A 15,678-nucleotide genomic window follows, 5' to 3' on the forward strand; every position below is an offset into this window, starting at 1 on the left:
TTATTGGAACTATATAAAAATGAACAAATAATAACATATATAGCATCCATGCATATTGTCATGACACCTGTAAATTTGAACAGATCCAAAAAAATGTGCTAAGGAAATCCATATAATAAACTGAATTAAAAATATGTAAATATATATCATAATTTCCATATAAATACAAGCACCCAAAGGAAAAGCCAGTGCTCACACCACTAGGCATATTACGCATACTAAAAATTCCACATAACAACAGGTTAACATCACAACAATGTCAGAACAATAGCCCTTATGTGGAGGAGCACTGAAATAGTGCATGTAAAAAATGGAAAACAAAAAAGTTTTTACGTAGAACCAAAACATAAAGAAGGACCCTGAGGAAATCAAGTAATAAAGTTATGCCATGTTTTGCATACACAATAATAGTGCATGCACAATAAGTGGAGAACTACAAACTATAAATAAAACCTCCTCAGAAATCTGGACAGGAATATGGATAATAATAATAAGAGTAGTAATCATAATGGATTCTCCACAATGCATATCCCATATCACAGTATAGAAAGAATAAAGAAATTATTCATTCAATTCAAAGTCGAATCTTTGTGTCTGTAAAATTGATAAGGATGGAAAAAAGATACCGAGTGTTGTAAGGGGATACGATCCCCAATCACACCAAACTCAGCTGGAATCTGGAGACCCAGATACAGTCGATAAATACCATGTCTACTGAGGCCCCAAAAGTGGAAAATCTGGAAGGAAGAGCACAAATAGACACATAAAGATAAAATACAATCTATTCTGAAAGAAGGAGTAATGGGGTGAAGGACAGAGGTATATTATACTTATATCCCCATTGGCTGAACCCCTCAAAAGATAACATACCTATATGGAGCAGTGACATCAATTGCAGGTAGAGGGGCCGGTGGGAGTGTGGAAGGCATAGACCAATTCAGTAAGATAGTCACTGGTAGGAATAAATATTGCCAACAGGTGGGTAACCCAAGAAAAAAGAGAAAAAGGAGAAATATATAGAATCTATATTAGAGAGATACATACATCTCCATTCAAACATGCGTAATGTTTGTAAGTCAAATGCCAAAAAGGCATTATATGGCAGTGTTATCCCAACGGCCTACTCACAGTGAATCTGGCCCCTCAGCAGCCTCTCCCAGAACATCCCATCGATAGCCCTATCCGCTAGCAAATGAGGTGGAGGCTTAAATAGCCCCATAGCTGCCACCACACCTCTGCTGAATGTAGATCAGCTGTGTGTAGCTAGTTTCCTCCCAGGTTACCAAACGGGGCCCCCTAGGCAGTGGACATGCCGCGCCTCCCCACGGCACATGGGCAAGCGGTACCACGCACCGCATAGTCCATATGGCGCATGCGAAATGATGTCACGCACCACGGAGGGACACAATGTCCCACCGGCACGGCAACGCAGCCCAGGACAGGAGAAGTCACCCTAGGTGCAAATGGGAACAGAGCCAGGCAAATGATAAAGCGCATAGCTCCTCCCCAAAAGTGTCTCCAAAGGGGAAACTCTTAGCCGTGCTGGGTGCACATGGTAAGCTGGCATACATAATGTATATGCCAAAATAAAGCCCCACAGAGATAACAGATGAATCTGTATGAGAGGTAAATAAAAACCACAGACAGAACCTGTAAATATTGATGACCCATGTATCTATATAGAACATGACCAATTTATGCTATCGTGCTGGATCAAGTGGCATATGGCAACAAGTTCCAAGCTCTATCTATGTCCCAATTCTCAACACATGTTCGAGAAAAGGGGACAGCCATAAGATTAACCGTGGAGGGGATGTGTGTAGGACTGCACGCGGAAATGTTTACATTAAAAACGCATCATAGAAAGCAACATATATATATATATATATATATATATATATATATATATATATATATATATATACAGACATTCAAAACGTGCAAAATATACTTGAATGTGCAAAAACATATATACAGTATCTCACATTTTTGTAAATATTTTATTATATCTTTCAATGTGACAACACAGAAGAAATTACAATTTACTACAATGTAAAGTAGTGAGTGCTTGTATAACAGTGTAAATTTTCTCTCCCCTCAAAATAACTCAACACACAGCCATTAATGTTTAAACCGCTGGCAACAAAAGTGAGTACACCCCTAAGTGAAAATGTCCAAATTGGGCCCAAAGTGTCAATATTTTGTGTGGCCACCATTATTTTCTAGCACTGCCTTAACCCTCCTTGGGCATGAAGTTCACCAGAGCTTGACAGGCATGACGACATCACAGAGCTGGTGGATGTTAGAGACCTTGCAATCCTCCACCCCCCATTTAAGGATGCCCCACAGATGCTCAATAGGGTTCAGGTCTGGAGATATGCTTGGCCAGTCCATCACCTTTAACCTCAGCTTGTCTAGAAAGACAGTGGTCTTATTCATGTTGGAATACTGCCCTGTGGCCCAGTCTGTGAAGGGAGGGAATCATGCTCTGCTTCAGTATTTCATAGTACATGTTGGCTTTCATGGTTCCCTCAATGAACTGTAGCTCCCCAGTGCTGGCAGCACTCATGCAGCGCCAGATCATGACACTCCCATCACCATGCTTGACTGTAGGCAAGACACATTTATCTTTGTACTCCCCACCTGGTTGCTGCCACACACACTTGATACCATCTGAACCAAATACGTTTATCTTAGTCTGCGGATATGGTCTGCGCACTGAAAGGCTGACCCCCCACCCCTTCAACCTCTGCAGCAATGCTGGCAGCACTCATGAGTCTATTTTCCAAAGACAATCTCTGGATATGACGCTGAGAACGTGCACTCAACTTCTTTGATCGATCATGGCAAGGCTTGTTCTGTGTAGAACCTGTCCTTTTAAACTGTTGTATGGTCTTGGCCGCTGTGCTGCAGCTCAGTTTCAGGGTCTTGGCAATCTTCTTATAGCCTTAGCCATCTTTATGTAGAGCAACAATTATTTTTTTCAGATCTCAGAGAGTTCTTTGCCATGAGATGCCACGTTGAACTTCCAGTGACCAGTATGAGAGAGTGAGAGCGATAACACCAAATTTAAAACACTTGCCCCCTAATCACACCTGAGATCTTGTAACACTAACAAGTCACATGACACCGGGTAGGGAAATGGCCAATTGGGCCCAATTTGGACATTTTCATTTAGGGGTGTACTCAGTTTTGTTGCCAGTGGTTTAGACAGTTATTTTGAGGGGACAGCAAATTTACACTGCTATACAAACTGTACACTCACTACTTTACATTGTAGCAAAGTTTAATTTATTCAGTGTTGTCACATGAAAAGATATAATAAAATATTTACAAAAATAAGGGGGGTGTACTCACTTTTGTGAGTTACTGTACATATAAGTGCAAAGTTGTCAATATTGAAAGTCCACACTGAGAAGAGTGGTTAAAAACACTGAAATAGGGGGCGCATGCGCGGCGCGGGACAGGCAGGACGCTAAATCTAAGAGCTCCGGGGACAGCGGAGAATCTACAGCACTCCCCAGGACGATTCTGCACCCCTATCAACTCCAAAATAACCTCTTCCTCCCGAGGGATTATTCGTGCATGCCGACATCTAAGAAGGGCAAGCGGAAAACCTCTCAACACTCTCTTACGAACTATCTGCTGCGGGTCACTGAGAGACAGGAGATGTCCCAAGATGGCGCCCAGGCCTCCACAGACACAGAGGCCCTACGTACGGCGAGCTCTCATACAGGTACGGGGGATGCCCAACTAACGAAAGCGGACTTGGAAGACAGTCTAGCTAACATATATGACAGGCTAGCTAGGAAATTCCAGGCGGAATTACAAAAATCAACTAGTACACTGTCTCAAGAGTTAGCGGCCCTGGGAAACAGGATGGATCTCTTAGAAGTGAAACATGATGAGCTTCACTTGGCTTATGCGGACCTCCGGAGGGACCACGAGGTGTTGGGAGACACGGTTGTCCAGCTCCAGAATCATTTGGAAGACCTGCATAACCGCAACAGAAGGAACAATGTTAGGGTGCGGGGGGTCCCTGAATCGGTGACCGACCTCCCAGCTACGGTCATAAAGTTGTTCCAACTCCTCCTTCCTAACCAGCCAAAGGAATCCTTTATCTGCGATCGCCTGCATAGGGCACTGAGACTTAAGCCTCCCCGGAGAAACCCCCCCCGGGACATTGTCATGTGTCTTAAGGATTTCCTTATTAAGGAGGAAATCCTCAGAGCTTCCCATAATACCCCACGCATTCATCTGGATGGGATTGCCATACAAATCTTCCCTGACATAGCACCCGCTACTCTGGAGAAGCGGCGACAAATGAGAGAAGTCACCTCTGCGTTGCAGACAGCACAGATATGTTATCGTTGGGGCTTTCCATTTAAACTTATCATACCACACAATGGATCCACACACGTTGCCACCACAGTCGTGGAGGGTAAAGAAGTTTTAATGAAATTAGGCCTACTGGAGAGACAACAAACACCCAGGCACCCGCCAACACCTCACCCGTCACCCATTTGGGCCACCCCTTCGCCTCACAGGGATAGACGTTCCCGAAGACTACAACCACTACCCGAAATATGATTGCACGGTTGACTAGCCGGACTTCTCGCCTACATCCAGACATATGCAAAGGGATATCAGGTGTCATTAATGGGACATCTAGTCAGATTTATTCAGTTGACACACCTGGATCCCCCCCCCTTTTCCCCCTCCCCCCCCCCCTAGGTTTTAGCCAATCTGGCATGACTACGATGATGACCAGGAGTCTCCCTGTCCCCGGAGAAGTTCTCTTTTTGCCTATTCTTCTTTTTTTTCTCCTCTTTTTCTCGGCCTCGCATTCCCCCCCCCCCCCTCCATACTTGTCCTCCACTCCCTGCTCGGTCCCCTCTTTTGACTAGTTTTATTTTTTATTTTTCTAGCTGACCCATCAGTCAGGAGGGTTTTTTTTTTATCTACCCTTGTAGTGGGGAGTGGATGGAGCAGGTGGATTTAAGGGCCGGAGGGCCCTATGTTTACACTTTATTGGTCCGGATAAACCCCGACCCCACGGAATTTTTGTTTATGTTGTTGTTTATTTGTTTTTATGTTATACTGACCTTAATGTTTGCCCTGGAATGTGGATATGTATGCTTACTGCTTATAGCTTTTCTAACTGGTGGAGGCCTGGCTCTGACCACGTCCTGATAATGCTATGCTCTAACGTGAGTAGGAGTAGCTCCCTGGGCACTGGACTCTGGCATAGGGTAAAGCACTTCTCTGGTGACTTTTTCAGAGGAGCATATATACCTACCGGATAGCATGGGTCTACAAATTATTTCCCATAATGTGAGGGGTTTCAACTCCCCACAAAAACAAAGGAAAGCTTTCCACCACTATAAGCGAATTGGTGCGGATATTATCCTTTTACAAGAGACCCACTTCTCTTCAGCAGCTTGTCCTAAATTCTTTGATAAGTCCTATAAATTGCACTACTATACCACTTTCGAGTCCAGAGCCAGGGGAGTTGCGATTTTTATCCGTAATAATATACAGTTTGAACCCTCCCATGTCTATAGGGACCCTGATAGCAGGTTTCTTATTCTCCAGGGCATGATACAGGGTAAGGCTGTGACTGTAGCCAATCTGTACGCTCCAAATTCTGCGCAAGGTACTTTCTACAATATGTTTTTACGAATTTTGGATAGATACATCTCCCCCCATTTGATTGTAGGGGGAGACTTTAATTTAGTAGCCAACCCCTCGATAGACAGAAGTAAACCAACACACAGTGCTAAAGCGTTCCCGAAACTACTTAGCAGATCCTTGGATAGATTACAACTTATTGATACTTGGAGGGCACTGAATATTGGCGCTAGGGAATATATTCATTATTCCCATCCCCACGACAGCTACGCTAGATTAGATTACATATTCACATCCCCCATATTACTGGCCAACTCGGCTCTTGCAACTATCCACCCATGTCCCTGGTCTGATCACCACGTGGTAACCTTCCATACCTCTCACATTGGACTTTCCCCTGCAACGGCGTTGCGGGCCTCCTAGAGGAATACTTTGACACTAATGACACGGGTGACATCTCCCCCCAAGTACTCTGGACTGCTCATAAAGCAGTACTCCGCGGTCATCTTATTGAAATCGCAGTCACCAAGAAAAGGCAGAAAAGTGCACAGATTCGGACGCTCAACCGCGATTTACAGAAATTGTACCAGTCCCACACGCATACACATTCGCCAGATACCATGCAGTTAATCAATCAAAAGAGAGCCGAGTTGGACACTATACTCTCAGAACATACAGAGAAATCACTACGCTGGTCTAAAGCTAAATTCCTTTTACATAGTAACACAGCCTCGAGTATGTTCTCTCGCAAACTCCACCAATCCCTACAACCTACCCACGTCTATAAATTAAGAAATAATTCAGGCCAAATGGTTACCCACCCCACGGAAGTACTTCAAATTTTCAAATCCTTCTACCAAACTTTGTTATCCCCCCCACACTACCTATAGCCCATAATATAGACCAGTGGCTTGATTCTTTGCGTCTTCCATCCCTTTCGGACTCACAACTTCAGGTCTTGAATGCTCCCTGTACCGACCAAGAAGTCAAAGCCACTATGAAAACCCTTAAATCCTCTACGGCTCCTGGCCCAGACGGTTATACCTCTTTGTATTACAAAAAAATTTCCCAGATATTGGCCCCTAAATTGACGAAACTTTTTAATCAGACTCTGCAAGGTCATACACTTTCTGATGAAATGTTACATGCCAATATGACATTAATCCCCAAACCGAATAAAGATCACATCATGCCCCAAAATTATAGGCCCATTTCAGTTTTAAATAATGATATCAAAATTTTAGGAAAAATTTTAGCAAATAGATTGGCCCCTATCATTTGTACCCTGGTCGGCCTGGAACAAACGGGATTTATTCCCAACAGGCAAATCACGGATAATATCAGATTGGCCATGAATATTATACAAGACACAAACCTTTATTCTCGCAAAGTCTTGATTTTGGGATTGGACATACATAAGACGTTTGATAGTATTTTATGGCCATATCTAGATAGGGTTTTAACTAAATTTGGGTTTATGGGTGAATTTGTGAACGGATTTAATGCACTATATCATAGGCCTCAAACTAGAATAAAAATCCCTGGTTGTTCATCCGATTTCTTCCCTTTAGGCAGAGGTATCCGGCAGGGTTGTCCCCTGTCCCCTCTAGTATTTGCCCTGGCCTTAGAACCCCTTGCCAGGGCACTTATAACTAACCCGAATATAGGAGGGTACTTGAAGGAAGACGGAGAGTACAAAATAAGTGTCTATGCGGACGATGTCCTCTTGTTTTTGCCCAACCCTCTGATATCACTACCCAACCTTATCGAGAACCTAGCTTCCTTCCAGAAGCTCTCAGGATTAGGAGTTAATTTATCTAAATGTTCTGCCCTCCCTGTTAATTTTACCTGTCCGGAAATCTTAAATCTCCAAAACACATTCGGTCTCCCTTTATCTAACCATACATTACATTACCTAGGTATCCACCTGGCCCCTACACTGAAAGATATATACAATGCTAACTTTCCTTCTGCCTTCTCTGCAGTTAAGAGATGGCTGAAATTGTGGTCCACATACCATATCCCCCTAATGGGTAGGGTGGTGGCTGTTAAAATGTCAATTTTACCTAAATTACTTTATTTTTTTAGAGCCCTCCCTTTGTATGTCCCACGCCAATCCCTTACGTTGTTACAGCGAGATATCAACGCATTTATATGGCAAAATAAGAGGCCCAGGTTTGGGAAACCCTTGGTGCATCAACCTCTGCCGCAGGGTGGACTGGGTTTACCGGATATGTGGTTGTATTATCTGGCAGCTAGGTTAGCCCAAACAGCTCAATGGCATGCCCCCAATGTTGGGGTGCCATGGATAAAATTTGAAACCCAGTCCATACGCCCATATTTCCTCCCGGGCATCCTGTGGCAGGAGGGGCTGAAACCAGGGGACCTAGCCCCCCTAAATGCTATTGTCAGTCCTTCTTTTTTTCTTTGGTCGCTATACCATTCTAAATTTAAACTACGCCCAAATAGACCCCGCTTGGCATCTTTCTTGGGGGATAAGAGGTTCCCCCTGGCCTTTGAATCCCCTAGCTCCTTTAGCTGGTGGATTCAAAAATCGCTGGTCACCCTACAGGCTCTCTGCAATGATAACATCCATTTTACCTCTTTCTCACAACTCCAGACACGATATGAGATACCGAGGGGGGAATTCTTAAAATGTCTTCAAATCCGCCATTTTTTTCAAACACACTATAGCGCTCCTCAAGCCCACACAAATGCACAATTTGAATCTATATGCTTTCGTCATTCTAGAGACAGAGGTATTATTTCTACCATGTACAAATATCTCATTGAGACCCAACAGCCAGAGAAATCCAGAGCTATGGGACTATGGGAAGCTGACCTGGCCACCGAATTCTCACTTGAGGAGTGGCGAGATATGATTCTGAATATGCATAGATGTTCCAGGTCAATGGCTATAAAGGACACTGTGGTGAAATTACATACACGATGGTACCTCACCCCAGAAAGGGTTCATAAGTTCTATCCGTCGGTCCCTGACCTGTGTTTTAGGGGCTGTCCTGTGACTGGCACCTTGCTCCATACTTTTTGGAGCTGTCCTCAACTTCAACCCATCTGGGATCAAGTTTCAGCCTTAGTGGCTACCATCGTAGGATCTAGTGTTGATTTAACAGCTGCACACTGCTTACCATTTCCCCCGATCCCGGGGATTCCCCAATCCTCCCAAAGGTTAATTAATACACTATTTAGTGCCATCCAATGGGTGGTGGCACTACATTGGCGCACACCCTTGACTCCCTGGTCTCAGGTCCTCCGGAGGATGGACTCTATCCGCCTCATGGAGTGGATCCACCATACACTCATGGATTCTATGCACATTCATACCGCCAAATGGGCCAAGTGGCCTACAAGTGCACGGCCCGAGGGGGTGATACTTCTTCCCCCCCCTCCCCATGAGGCTCCCTGAGTGTGAGTTGGATTTGGACCCCTTTCTGGGACACACTAGTCTCCCTTGCCTTGATCTTATAGCCTACTCCACCAGACAATTTGACACTATCAAGCACCCGGAGCTTAGCTGCTACTAGTTGCTATAGGGCTGAAAGATAACACCGATTGTTTTTTGATGGTATGGTCAGTTGTTATAAGAAAATTAGTTCATTGTTTTGTTAACCTACACAGACAATTCGGATAACTTGGCACAGTATCTTTAGATGTGTATGGCATGAGCTCAATGTAGACTGTCTATAACAGAGGTTTTTATTTTCTCTGTTCTTCAAGATACTAAATTGTCTAAATACTTCTAATGTGTACTATTATGTTATCCACTGATACTGCACTATATATGTGTTTATTATTGTGTTTATTGTTTCTCACCCAATAAAAACGTTTGTATTAAAAAAAAACATTGAAATATAGTCCAAAACCATAAGTTAAAAAAGTTTGTGAAAAAATTACATTATTGAAGTGTTGATCCCGATGGATATATATCAGCCTCCAGATATAAACATAATGGTGCGTGAAAAATGATAAGGGAAACCACCACCAATAAAAATGAGGCTTACTGGAACATATAGACCCAATAAGGCAAATTCCAAATTAGTCATCAGAGCTTTGTGGGGGCAATGCACCAAATGATTTGAAACGTCAGCGTTTGAAGATGTTTAGACACCGGAAGTTAGTACTCCCACCAGGGGACACAGATCTCAAGAGCAGAAATTCAGAAACATGGGTTCACAGATGTATAGCCATAAATAAAATAAAAATCCCTCAGTGTGAATCTGCTTGACAGGAAATTTACTAAAATAGTAAATAGACACACTCACATTTGAGTAAAAAAACAGGCGCTTGTATATCAGGATTGGTAATGCAATGGAAACAGTTGGCTCGACCCGACGCGTTTCATCTAAGACAACATCATCTGGGGTGTCGCCCTACTGAAACCATCACCTTTATATAGGCAAAAGACCCCAATAATTATGAGACAAACCTGCTGGTGATTAACCAAATAACTATGTAATGAATTCCCAAAACATGGCGGCATTCAAGCCCTGCTATGGAATAGAGGCACTTCCTCAAGTGATGCACGTCAAATCAAGCCTGGCTATGGATAGCAAAAGGCCCAAAAGGAAGAGAGGCGCTTCCTGAAGAGCTGGGAAGTGATGCACGCCGATTCAAGCCTCACTCTGAGTAATGAAGCAGCATTAACTAGAAAACACCAAGCCTCGTTATCAGGAGCATCAGGAAATGACCCAGAAAAAATGACATCCAGGTCCAACCTCTGAATTCCACAATTGTAAACAAAGGGCAATGTATGGGTTTTAAGCCTCGCTGAGAATAACGATCGGCTTAGGTTAAAAAAAAACATGGCTTTAAAATAAATAAATGATGTGCCCATTGAGCCTCATTTCAAACATCTAACATCACTTTGATCATACCTAGAAGGCCACAATTTCAATGACGCTAGGATGGCATATTATTGGCAAAAAAAGGCACATTAGTAAACTACAAATATTATATATTAAAAAAAGGATATTATATTAAAAATATCATTTAAAATATAAAACATGCATACTAAACCCCTGATTTAGTAGGAAAATTCCAGAAAAGAGGACTACAAATACTCCAATATAATGTATTGAGGGCAGACATCCCGCAGGGTTGAATCCCAACGTGGGTATTGACTTACATCCACAAATATATACAAAATAATGAACCACATATAGCCACATATAAATAAAGGACAATAAAATACATAACAACCAACACTAGAACCCAGGTAACCCCTAACTAGATAATATATCATGACATGTCATAAAAATAAATTAATATTCAATTAATAACCTAAAATAATTTGTTACATACAACTTCACTAAGAAAAATAGCCCTGCAGGGCAACATTATTAAAAAATAATTAAACTAAAAAGTAAAAAAGTAGGAAAAAAAGAGAAGGAGAAAAAAATGATGAAGGCATTAAGAAGATGAAAAATAATGAAGGCATTAATGTCGCACTCTCCATTAATTCCCTGGGGGGAGTGAGACTGTAATTCGTAGATCCAGTACGTCTTAAGTCGAGAAACGCCTCTAACAATAGTAGGCTTGTGCAATTAGTTTCATAACAAATCGAAATTCGGCCGAATTTTGCATCCGAATGTCCGAATAAAAAAATAACAAATTACAACGAATACGAAAGAAATATAACGAATTAATTTGAATGAATTCGACATGGTTCGAAATGATTTCAACCGCATTCAAAATTATTTCAACTGCATTCGAAATTATTTAAACTGCATTCGACATTATTTCAACCACATTCGAAAATATTTTGTGACCCAAATTTAGGGCCATGTATCTCGGGGTCACTTGGTGCTAGACACTTTAAATTTGGATATATTGTAGTGATATTATTATTGTGTTTGCATACCAAATTTGGGGTTTCTAGCTATAAGTGACCCCAAGATATGTGGCCCCAAAATTGGGTCGCAAAATGTTATTAGTTATTAGAGCAGAGAATGACATTTTGCGACCCGATTTTGGGGCCACATATCTCGGGGTCACTTATAGCTAGAAACCCCAAATTTGGTATGCAAACACAATAATACACTACAACATATCCAAATTTGAAGTGTCTAGCACGAAGTGACCCCGAGATACATGGCCCTAAAGTTGGGTCACAAAATATTTTCTAATGTGGTTGAAATAATGTTGAATCATGTTGAAATAATTTCGAATGCATTCGAAATTATTTCAACATGATTCGACATTATTTCAACTGCATTCGAAATGATTTCAACATGATTCAACATTATTTCAACCGCATTCGAAAATATTTTGTGACCCGACTTTAGGGCCATGTATCTCAGGGTCAATTGGTGCTAGACACTTCAAATCTGGATATGTCGTAGTGCTAGTATTATTGTGTTTGCATACCAAATTTGGGGTTTCTAGCTATAAGTGACCCCGAGATATGTGGCCCCAAAATCGGGTCGCAAAATGTTATTAGTTATTAGAGCAGAGAATAACATTTTGCGACCCGATAGTACTAGCACTACAAAATATCCAAATTTGGAGTTTCTAGCACCAAGTGACCCCGAGATACATGGCCCTAAAGTCGGGTCAAAAAATATTTTCGAATGTGGTTGAAATAATGTCGAATCATGTTGAAATCATTTCGAATCCGGTAGAAATATTTTCGAATTTGGTTGGAATATTTTCGAATGTGCCCAATTTTTCGAATTCGGTAGAAAACTAAACGAAATCCGAAAACGAATTTAAGGAAGTTAACGAATATAACTAAACAAAATTAATGAATTAACGAATTAAAACGAAACGAAACTAAACAAATTTTTTCCTTTTGCACATGTCTAATGTCCAGTTTCGTCAGAAAAAAAGATAGAAAATAAGTAAAAGTAGTAGTATTGGCCAATACAACCCTTACATAAACCCTTACATAAACATGCCTGGCCACACCCTCCACAGTCATTAGCATGTAAGGGTGGAGGAGACAACCAGGAATTCTTCCCTTTGTTCCTCTCTATCTGCATTTTAAACTCACAAGGATCAAAGGTCTGCTCCTGAGTAGTAAGGGGGATGTAGCTCAGTGGTAGAGCGCACGCTTCGCATGTGTGAGGTCCCGGGTTCAACCCCCGGCATCTCCATTCTTTATCTTAAAACCGGGTCTAGTTACCATGTAGCGCATGCTGAGTGGCCTAATTATCCCCACAAAGTGCAAAATACTGCTGAGAACTTTACTCTAAAGTCAAACTTCACCCCCCCCCCCCCAAAAAAAGGCACAGACTCACGCTAACAAGAAGGGGATGTAGCTCAGTGGTAGAGTGCATGCTTTGCATGTGTGAGGTCCCAGGTTCAATCCCCGGCATCTCCATTCTTTATCTTAAAGCCGAGTCTAGTATCTATGCAGCGCGTGCTGACTTGACTAATTATCCCCACAAAGTGCAAAATCCTGCTGAGAACTTTTCTCTAAGTCAAACTTTCTCCCCCCCCCCAAAAAAAAAAAAAAAAAGACACAGAAGGACAAGCACAAGATGGGTATGTAGCTCAGTGGTAGAGCACGCACGCTTTGCATGTGTGGAAGCCCCGGGTTCAATTCCCGGCATCTCCAGCCTTCGCCTTAAACAGATATCAGTTGGGGTGATTGCAACTAGTTTCAAAACCCTGCCCACACCTTTGCTGGGTACTGTCAAAATGGGTGGCAGTAGCAAGGAAGGCTTTGCTTGGAAGCATGCTAATGAACTTGTAGTTGACATTGGCTGTCTGTTTAAGGGTATATCCAGTTTCGTCAGAAAAAAAGATAGAAAATAAGTAAAAGTAATATTGTATATACAATTGTAACACAAGCTATATTGTCACTTATTTTAAAAAAAATGATCTTTACTTTTCAATTGACAGCGCTGTCATTTTCTGTAAAATTCAATGCAATATGGCAACCTAGAGGCGTTCCGTACACAATTGGTGTACAGAACGGCCCCCAGAGATTTCACTTCCTGTTTGTGTGATTGGCTCACTGATTTTCCCAGAAGTCTTCCCTTAGATACAAGTCAGATTTTAGGCAACCTCTGCAAGAAAAAATGTCAGATTTGGTGAGATGCTCCTAAATGGTTAAGTACTTCTCAAGGACTGCAGGTCCTGTTATTCTTCTCACTAGAGCCCTGCAAGTGCATCAGCTGCTCAAAAGTGAAGAATAAAAAAATAACTCCCATTTCAAATCAGTCTTGCACAAGACATGATCTAACAAAAAGCTATTCATTCAGAGAAGAAACAGGTAGGACTCTGCAACAAAACGTGTTAAAATTCTTGCAATGTCCATTGATCACCCAGAGGGGATTGGTTTTTTTTCCTCAATAAAAGGGGAGTCCTCCCTGCATAAGTTGTGCCCTGAAGATGTAGTTTAATGGTGTCATTTGTTGAACTGTACGCATAGGCTATAGTAGAGGAAATCTTCACATTCCTGTGTCAGCGGTTTCTTATTGTGTTGACACGTGAGGCTATTAGGCATGGCTTTGCATGGGTTAATGCATGACCTCTATCTGCAGTGTGAGACCTGACACCTCCTGAGAAGAAACTTCATTTCGAAAAAGTCCTGCCTCTCTCAGACTAGTGCTCATGCAGGTGAGAGCCACACAGTAATTAGATGTGACACAGACACAAAGAGAGGTCACTTATGCAGCTAGGAGATGATGTGTTGTCAGCTAACTGACAAACACAATTCGGACATAAATGGGTTTTTTTTGGCTCTTGAAGGCTGAAAGTCCTTCCTGGAAGAAAAAAAATGAAAGCGTGGTTGGTTTTGGGAAGTGAAGGAGGCCCTGAGTACTGGTAGTGGAACACAGATGTGAAGGCCAGGTGCCGGGTTAAAGGATGCAACATCGTTTAGAGCTCTGTGGGGCGAAAAAGGCACAAGCGCTACCACGAGGTAAGGGGATGTAGCTCAGTGGTAGAGTGCACGCTTTGCATGTGTGAGGCCCCGGGTTCAATCCCCGGCATCTCCATTTACCGTACGCCAAGGGAAACGGCCACCCCTCATCTGCTGCAACCCAGGCATGTGCACTCACATGGGAAACATTTGGCCAAAACAACCCTTACATAAACATGCCTGGCCGCACCCTCCAAAGTCATTAGCATGTAAGGGTGGAGGAGACAACCAGGAATTCGTCTCTTTGTTCCTCTCTATCTGCATTTTCAACTCACAAGGATCAAAGGTCTGCTCCTGAGTAGTAAGGGGGATGTAGCTCAGTGGTAGAGCGCACGCTTCGCATGTGTGAGGTCCCGGGTTCAACCCCCGGCATCTCCATTCTTTATCTTAAAACCGAGTCTAGTAACCATGTAGCGCATGCTGAGTGGCCTAATTATCCCCACAAAGTGCAAAATACTGCTGAGAACTTCACTCTAAAGTCAAACTTCACCCCCCCCCAAAAAAAAAGGCACAGACTCATGCAAACAAGATGGGCATGTAGCTCAGTGGTAGAGCGCGCGCTTTGCATGTGTGAGGTCCTGGGCTCAATTCCCAGCATCTCCATTCTTTATCTTAAAGCCGAGTCTAGTATCTATGCAGCGCATGCTGACTTGACTAATTATCCCCACAAAGTGCAAAATCCTGCTGAGAACTTTTCTCTAAAGTCAAACTTTCTCCCCCCCCCCCAAAAAAAAAAAAGGCACAGAAGGACAAGCACAAGATGGGGATGTAGCTCAGTGGTTGAGCACACGCTTTGCATGTGTGAAGCCCCGGGTTCAATTCCTGGTATCTCCAGCCTTTGCCTTAAGCAGATATCAGTTGGGGTGATTGCAACTAGTTTCAAAACCCTGCCCACAGCTTTGCTGGGTACTGTCTAAATGGGTGGCAGTAGCAAGGAAGGCTTTTCTTGGAAGCATGCTAATGAACTTGTAGTTGACATTGGCTGTCTGTTTAAGGGTATGTCCAGTATTTTGCATCTTTCGGACATTCGGATGCATCCGAATGTCCGAATAAAAAAATAACAAATTACAACAAATACGAAAGAAATATAACGAATGAATTCGAATGAATTCGACATGATTCGAAATTATTTCAACCGCATTCAAAATTATTTCAAC

At 42.5% G+C, this 15,678-nt stretch overlaps 1 protein-coding gene and 6 non-coding genes across 15 annotated transcripts in view; 6 read left to right on the plus strand and 1 right to left on the minus strand.

Annotated features, from left to right (window-relative positions):
• The window catches only part of CAPN3 (calpain 3), a 263,927-nt gene that overhangs the window by 157,203 nt on the left and 91,046 nt on the right, over window positions 1–15,678 (minus strand). The gene's annotated exons all lie outside the window — the stretch shown is intronic.
• Window positions 12,675–12,746, plus strand: TRNAA-CGC (transfer RNA alanine (anticodon CGC)). The gene has a single exon. It is a non-coding gene; the product is annotated as a tRNA-Ala (tRNA).
• On the plus strand, window positions 12,902–12,973 carry TRNAA-UGC (transfer RNA alanine (anticodon UGC)). The gene has a single exon. It is a non-coding gene; the product is annotated as a tRNA-Ala (tRNA).
• Window positions 14,526–14,597, plus strand: TRNAA-UGC (transfer RNA alanine (anticodon UGC)). Its single transcript has one exon. It is a non-coding gene; the product is annotated as a tRNA-Ala (tRNA).
• On the plus strand, window positions 14,828–14,899 carry TRNAA-CGC (transfer RNA alanine (anticodon CGC)). Its single transcript has one exon. It is a non-coding gene; the product is annotated as a tRNA-Ala (tRNA).
• TRNAA-UGC (transfer RNA alanine (anticodon UGC)) lies at window positions 15,053–15,124 on the plus strand. Its single transcript has one exon. It is a non-coding gene; the product is annotated as a tRNA-Ala (tRNA).
• Window positions 15,284–15,355, plus strand: TRNAA-UGC (transfer RNA alanine (anticodon UGC)). Its single transcript has one exon. It is a non-coding gene; the product is annotated as a tRNA-Ala (tRNA).

The sequence above is a fragment of the Lithobates pipiens genome, unplaced genomic scaffold (assembly GCF_037356315.1).
Source record: "Lithobates pipiens isolate NorthernLeopardFrog02 unplaced genomic scaffold, aLitPip1_a1.2 Scaffold_30, whole genome shotgun sequence".
Lineage (NCBI taxonomy): Eukaryota > Metazoa > Chordata > Amphibia > Anura > Ranidae > Lithobates > Lithobates pipiens.